This window comes from Octodon degus, unplaced genomic scaffold, assembly GCF_000260255.1.
Source record: "Octodon degus isolate 3935 unplaced genomic scaffold, OctDeg1.0 scaffold00125, whole genome shotgun sequence".
In the NCBI taxonomy this organism is placed as follows: domain Eukaryota; kingdom Metazoa; phylum Chordata; class Mammalia; order Rodentia; family Octodontidae; genus Octodon; species Octodon degus.
In genome coordinates, this window is record NW_004524701.1 from 8,368,335 (window position 1) to 8,375,708 (window position 7,374).

The following is a 7,374-nucleotide window of genomic DNA, read 5'->3' on the forward strand; positions in this document are numbered from 1 at the left end:
CTTGTGGAACTGAGTTACAGCTATTTCTTTGAAATCAACCCTGTAGACTCAAGTGGAATCATGACCCATAGGGTGGAAGAGAAGTCCATTTGTAGAGTGTTCTGATGGAAATATTTTGCTGCTGAACACAAAAGAATAACTGAAAAACTACTATTGTATGCCTCTTATTCTCCTGTGTTTAACTGTTTGCCCTATTTGGTGGGTTCTTTCCATTCTTATTCATGGGACTGTGATCAATTTGCTCCCTTCTCTAGAACATCATTTAGTAGTTTGTGTAGGGTTGGCTTTGTCATCATGAAATTCTTTAGTTGTTCTTTGTCATGGAAGTATTTCACTTCTCCATTATTCTTGAAAGAGAGTTTTGCAGGATATATCAGTCTGGGTTGGAATTTGTTTTCTTGCAAGACTTGAAGTACTTTGCTCCATGCTCTTCTTGACTTGATGGTTTGTGAAGAAAAATCTGCCATTATTCTGATGGCTTTTCCTTTAAATGTGATCTGTTTCTTTTCTTTAGCGGCTTCTAGTATACTGTTCCTATGCTGAATTTCTGGGATTTTGATTATTGTATGTCTGGGTGTGGTTTTCATTGGGTTGATGTTATTTGGAGTTCTGTATGCTTCAGTTACTGAATGTCAGATTGTTGTCCCATATTTGGAAAGTTTTCTGTTATTTCTTCTGCCCATATTCTTTTTATAACATTTGTATTGACTCCTTCCTTTTCAGTGATGCCTATTAGTCTCACATTGTTCATCTTTGCATCATCTTGCAGGTATTGAATTATTTTTTCCTGCATCCTAGTTGTTTTTAAGAGATCTTTTCCCACTTTTTCACTAGCTGCAATGGTGTCTTTCAGGTCAGAAAGTCTATTTTCACTTTCACTCAGTTTTGCCAGCTTGTGATTGATGTTTTAATTTCCTGTATATCACTCTGAGCCTGCTTCATACATTCTATTTCTTTCCTAAATTGCTTATTCAGGGGTTCCATCATTTTTATATTCTGCTCTATTTTTTTTATCAGTGTATTCCTTTTTAAAATTTTTTTTATTTATTTATCAGTGTATTCTTTAGAAGCACTTAGTACTTCTTTGATTATAGTTATCACTGCATATTTTAGTTCTGAAATTATTTCTGATCTGATTTCTCCTATACCTTTCTGCAGTTATTTGTTTACTGCCAACGCTATTATTTCAGAGATATCTGGTGTGTGATTTCCAGTTTCCTCAGTGCTAGTGTCTTCTGCAATTGTATTGGGTGGACTCGGGGCCTGAGACTGCATTTTGTTCCTTCTCTTTGTCATTTTGTATACCGCTGTCTTCTGACCTTTGGTGTAGAGCTTAGAGTTATTACCTTAGCACGAGGTCCGAATCTGCGAAGTTCAGATTTCTCCAGGTGGGCTTTGTTTGGATCTGGCTGCTTTACTCACTTTCTGCTGCAGCCGTTAGAGTTGAGCCGTTTGTGTCTCTCTGGCAAAATGTTCTGCTCCTGAATCAGCTGGGTGGGTCTTTTTGCAGGGAATTCTGCTGAAGGGTTCCACACTGGGCCTGCACTCTTGGTTGAATGAGGATCCGCTGGCCCTGGACGGTCTCACTCACACACCAGGGCTGGGCTCTGGGTCTATTCAGGATCCTGTGGGCCCCGGGTCATCTCACTCACTCGCAGGGCCTGTGCTCCTGGTCTATTCAGGATCCCATAGGCCCCGGATTGTCTCACTCTCTATTATGGTTTAACCCCTTTAAAATAAACATGTGAAACACATTGCAATACAACACAATCTTTGTGGAACTGTTGAGACAGACTAGTGCTCACTTTTCCTTAGTAAATTAAGTGAGCTGGTCTTTTTAGCTTGCAATTCCTGTTGGCATTCAGTATCTACAATTTTAATCAGGGCTCAGGTCCATGGCCTTGCCTGACAGTTAATTAGCTCTGACAGTTAATACTATAGTAAATGGAAAAATCAAAAGCATAGATGTTATATGAAATGCATGTACCTTGTGATAAAAGGTATGCATCCAATAGAATTATTTAATATTATTATGTTTAAAATATAGCACCTACATCTTTCTCTTTTTTATGTTTTTACAATTTCACATCTATACCAATCTCGTAACTATTCTTTCATAAATATAAAACAAGAAAAATGCTTATGAAATTTAGACAAATATTTTACCAGTCACTGTAACCCACCCAAATTCTTGGTTTAACTTCAGTTATCACACAGACCTTTGTAAAGCTGAATGTTACTATACAACAGCACATCACTGCCCTCCAATGGCACCCACTAATGTGGAATTTTAGTGTAAGAAAAACTTCTGTACATTGTAAAATATATTAATTTTATAAGGTATAAAAATGGACAAAAAATTAGGAGCAATTCAACATTGGGCTACAAATATTACCTAGTAAGTTATAAATGTTTAGTGTTCCTTCAAATAAGCCCTTCAAATAAATTTTTAAATTTTCCCTGATGATCAGTTTAAAGGCACTAAGTCTTTAAGTTTAAGCAAAGTCTTCATAATCAGTGAGCAAAAGCCAAACCCAAGGCTACTTAGCACAACTATAAATAGCTAATATAATTTAAAGGAGGAAAAACATAATTGTAATTTTAGTATTAAAAATGTAAGCAGGATTTTTACATGCTATCTATGTATGCCATTTAGATCCATATTTTAACTATGAAAAATGTTAAATCACTTACTTCCTGCAGAAATGTGTAGGAACATGAGAATTTGATTAATTATCTGGCCATTTTTTACATCTGAAAATCAAATTTTTTCCAATACTGTCATAGATTTAGTACTGCTATAAAGGGCACTTTATTACAAACACTGACTCATGTACCCCAGGAAAAGAAATAAAACGGAAGAAGTCCCTTTGATTGCAGCTGCTGGACAATTACTGCAGTAGGCTCTTCCTTTCATGTTACCCTTTATGAAACTGTCCATCTCAGTCCACCTGCTGGTGGAGGCCGAGAGGTAGCAATTTTTCTATTGTTTTCCTTTTTCTTTCTCTTTTCTTCCACAGATTGAACGTCTAAAATCCCTTGAGATGCAGCCTCCTTCTGTCTTCTCTCTGCAGCCTCTGCAAGTTTTGCTCTTTTCTGGGCTGGGCGATGGTGGTGCAGCCTCCGCGGGGCATGGGGAGCACAGCCCCATATGACGACCCGGCTGAGCCCCACAGCTGCACCCAGCTGAGCCCCACAGCTGCGGCGCCACAGCCGAGCCCAAGCGCATGTCCCCACTATCGTGCGCGTCGCAGGTCATCTCGGCCCCACTGCCAAAGCCCGTAGCCGCTTCTCACGCCATCGCTATGCCTCACTCCTCTCGGCTAGGCCCTACCACCCCCTAAATTGTTGATTGAGGGAAACTTTGAGGTGAGGATCTGATAATAGGCTGATAATTTGTGTTATGACGACTTACATACAATTTTGGTGGGGTTTGCCCATTAAAAACACTATTTAGGGGGGCTTGGGGGCTAGCTCAGTTTTTAAGTGCCTGCTCTGGTAAACCAAGTCAGGTTCAGGGTACAGAGGTTCATCTCCAGCTTCATGTGCCTTAACAGACTCGCCCTTTAAGGAAGCCTGAGCCAGCCAAAAAACAAAACAAAATAAAATAAAATAAAATAAAATAAAATAAAATAAAGATACTGTTTGTGTGAAGACTCTGGTTAATTTAGTTCTCCTTTATACGTATAAAGAGACTTCCTATCTCCATGCTAGATAAAGGAGTTAAGAAAAGGAGATAAAGAAAAAAAAATAAAGCAGAGACGATGAGAGAGAGAGAGAGAGAGAGAGAGAGAGAGAGAGAGAGAGGTGTATGACATACACAGTTGCAAAATATAATTAAAGTATTCTCACAGTTGTATAATTTCATTATGAGCTCAACCAGTAAACTCTACAACCATGTTCTTAAGTGGGGAATTTTTACTTTAAGGGGGCTTCTGGATCTGGCTTTTTCCGTATCTCTGCCCTCCTCTCAGTCACTGCCACAAGGTGTTTCTTCTCCTCCATTTACAGCCAGATCCTGCTGGTTTTCATGCTGGTCTTGCTTTAACATTTGTTTGGTTTCTGGGTGTAAATGCAGAGGATTGTTTTCAGTCATTTTAGAAGCACTTATGAGTTATTAATATGAAGGTTCATTAAAAACCTAAATAAATACATTTTGCAAATTGATGTGCAGAGGCTTTTTTTTTTTCTCTTGGTGGGAGAGTTAAGTCTATTCAAAGAATAAAATTTTTTTTAGTTACATCTTGTTCCAGGTCTGCTGAACTTTCATCATCTTTCTTTAATATCTTAATGTGGTTAATGTACTAAGCAAGATATATTGTTTTATAATTGTGACAGTTCAGAGAAAACAGGCAGAGAAAGAAAATACATACAGAAAATAAGTACCTATTCCACTAAGGACAAAGTTATGCACTTTCTTTGATGAAAGTGATCTAGTATAAACAAACTGCCACTAGGTCACTGGCTAATTACCTTTGGCATTGGGGCCATATTTTGGACTTAGTGTTGATCTGTGCTGCTGGAAGAAATCTTCAGTAGTGGCTATAGCGGGTCATCCTTAGTAAGTAGAAACCATGTTGCTGAGAATGTGCATGACTCCCCAAATCTACCATCTATGGACTTACATAATGTCATGGTACTTTACACAGAATAGCTTCTGACCAGTGAAAATACTTCATGGCCAAAGGAGTATAGCAATGAGCTCATAAGCATGGAATTCATTAATCTAGTCAAGATCCTCACCATGCAGAAGCAACTGGATTAACAGAGAGGTGAGTGGCCTTTTGAAGATCCAGAATGCCAGTGAAGTGGAACTATATTTTAGTTCTGGGGCAGGGTTCTCCATAAAGGTGTATGTGTTTGAACTCACAACTTAATATGTGGTGCTGTTTCTCCTATAGCTGAGACTCAGGGATCCAGGAACCAAGAGGAAGAAGAAGTGATCAACTAGCAAAATTTTTATTCCTAGTCTTACAACCTTATCTTTAGTAGATCTAGAAGTCTTATTTATGGAAAGGGGAATGCATATACCTGGAGGCACAATAATTAACTGTAATCAAAAGCTTTACCTTTGTTATTTTGAGCTCCTTATGACAGAGGCAACAAACAGCATGAGTTGTGGCATTGGCAGTGGCAGTGTGACCCAGAATATCAAGGAGAAATTGGACAAGTATTTCACAATGGATGTAAGAAAGAATATATTTTTGGAGTTCAAGAGGTCTTTAAGCTGTCTATGCTCTATTATTCATGTCGATGGGTATCTTAGCTACATCATAAGGCATAATACCCAACACAAATTAAAAGTGAAGAGGTTTAGTTTGGCTTGTATTTCAGTTTATTGTCAGCCACTCCACAGAAGAAATGGCATGGCAGAAGGGCATACTGGAGGATAAGCTGCTCATATGGCTGCCCAGAAACAGAGAGAGAAGCAGGATGGTGGGAAGGGGCATTTGTCTTTTCAGGTGAATCCCAGTGACTGAACGACCTCCAGCAAGGCCCCATTTCCTACCAGCAAGTCAGAAATGTGCTCTTGTGATCTAACAAAGTTCTAAAACCCCCACCCTTTTACATATAAGACTTTTGTGGGATACTCCAGATCTAAACTAGAATAATAGAAATCTGTATCATCCATATTCACAATGCATGACAAATGGCCCAGAACTTTCAGGAATGAAGGAACATGCCACCTTGCCAGGTAAATAAGCAGGACCTGCTGAGGTGCTTGCTGAAGTCCAGGGAATATAGAATGAATAGTAGAAGAAAACAATTGTAAAGACCAGCAACTTACAGAACTAAGGATTATAATTGTCATGAATATAGCTTTCTTATTTTGTTAATATATTTACACAATATATATATATATATATTTCTTGTTTTCTTTGTAATATTATGTTTATTGACTCAATATCAGTTCTTAAATACTGTTAAATCTGCATTATAATATTTAAGTTATGGAATGTCAGGAGAGGAGTAAGCCTCATCCAAAGAAGATACTTTCTTCTATTCTGGGATGGAGTTAGTGTTTTTCCATTTATTCACAGTGATAATTTCATCGAACTTTCACTAAATGCAATGAATTTTCTATTGTATTTGGTGATTAAATACTGTTTAAGAAGATGTAGCTGGTTGTTAAGTTGAAAAGGAGTGGATTCTGATCATTAACTGTGATATCTCAACTTGACCTAAAAAGAACTACCTAGGAGATTACTAACTTTAATAATCTGTGGATGACCGATTTGTATGCCTGCACTTTGACAGGGGAAGAACAAAACCAAATATGAGTGGCACAGAATAAAAAGGGAAAGAAGAAGGAAGAATTTCCCTTTTGTCTTGGTTACTTTTCTCTCATTTCTGGGACAATATACCTGATACCCAAAATTAAGGAAAGAAAGGTTATTTAGCTCAGTTTGTGGAGGTTTCAGTCCATATTCAGCAAGCTCTAAGGCAGACTGTCACATGGCATAGGGCAGCATCTCATGGCAGTGGAAAATAGCAAAACAGTTACAGCAAAAGGGAGGACCAGAGGCAGCAACAGCAGCAGCAGAGAAAAAGGGCAAGCCTTTTTTCCTTCCTTCTGCTTCATCTACACTATGTGCCCCAGGGTGTGTGTAGCACTCAGATCCATAATCCCAGAATTGGATAAAAATTAATCACAACCTCTAGAGTGATTCCCCATAAGTTCATGAGGCTTTGAGGGGACAACTAGACACAAACCATGACACTTTTTTGGAGGAGTTCTAGTTTTCACAACCACGTTTATATTGGCCTCCAGTTTCTTCAGCCTCTGGTACAGATTCTTGAGAAATGCATTCTTTGACTTTTTGACACAGATTGGTAGGAGTAACTCTACTGTGAATTTTCATCTTTTACTGCCCTTAGTCTTTTACTGCTTCAGGATCTTGTAGCTCGTTGGTACACAGATGATCATTTTGGATTCTTCTATTTCTCATATTGCAGATGGGCTCTAGGACTTTTCTGATTTGGATCATACAAGTGAAACGAATAAATCTTTAAAATAGAATTGTATATGTTTATTTATTTATTTATTTTTATTTTTTCAATAATTTTATTGATAAACAAATAGCAATGAGATAGTTTCAAATCAAATCGGTGGGACAGTTTCAATAATTAACACATTGCATACATTCTTCTTAGTGGTTAATTGCTGTACAAGATGCAAACTCGACATCCTATCTACAAACACCATTAGAACAAATCATTCCATTCACTAAAAGAATGTAACTATATATCTATCCTAACCACCCCAAATACACAGATACAAAATGGACATTCATCTGTATACCCTTTTTTTGTTAAGTTCCGTTATTTGAATATTATAGGTGTGTAAACTCAGCGAAATATTCTAAAAGAGTC

At 37.8% G+C, this 7,374-nt stretch overlaps 1 protein-coding gene and 1 pseudogene across 1 annotated transcript in view; one reads left to right on the forward strand and one right to left on the reverse strand.

Moving 5' to 3' along the window:
• The window catches only part of LOC101584331 (ATP-binding cassette sub-family G member 2), a 209,682-nt gene that overhangs the window by 66,696 nt on the left and 135,612 nt on the right, over positions 1–7,374 (forward strand). The gene's annotated exons all lie outside the window — the stretch shown is intronic.
• LOC111812453 lies at positions 2,852–3,151 on the reverse strand (annotated as a pseudogene).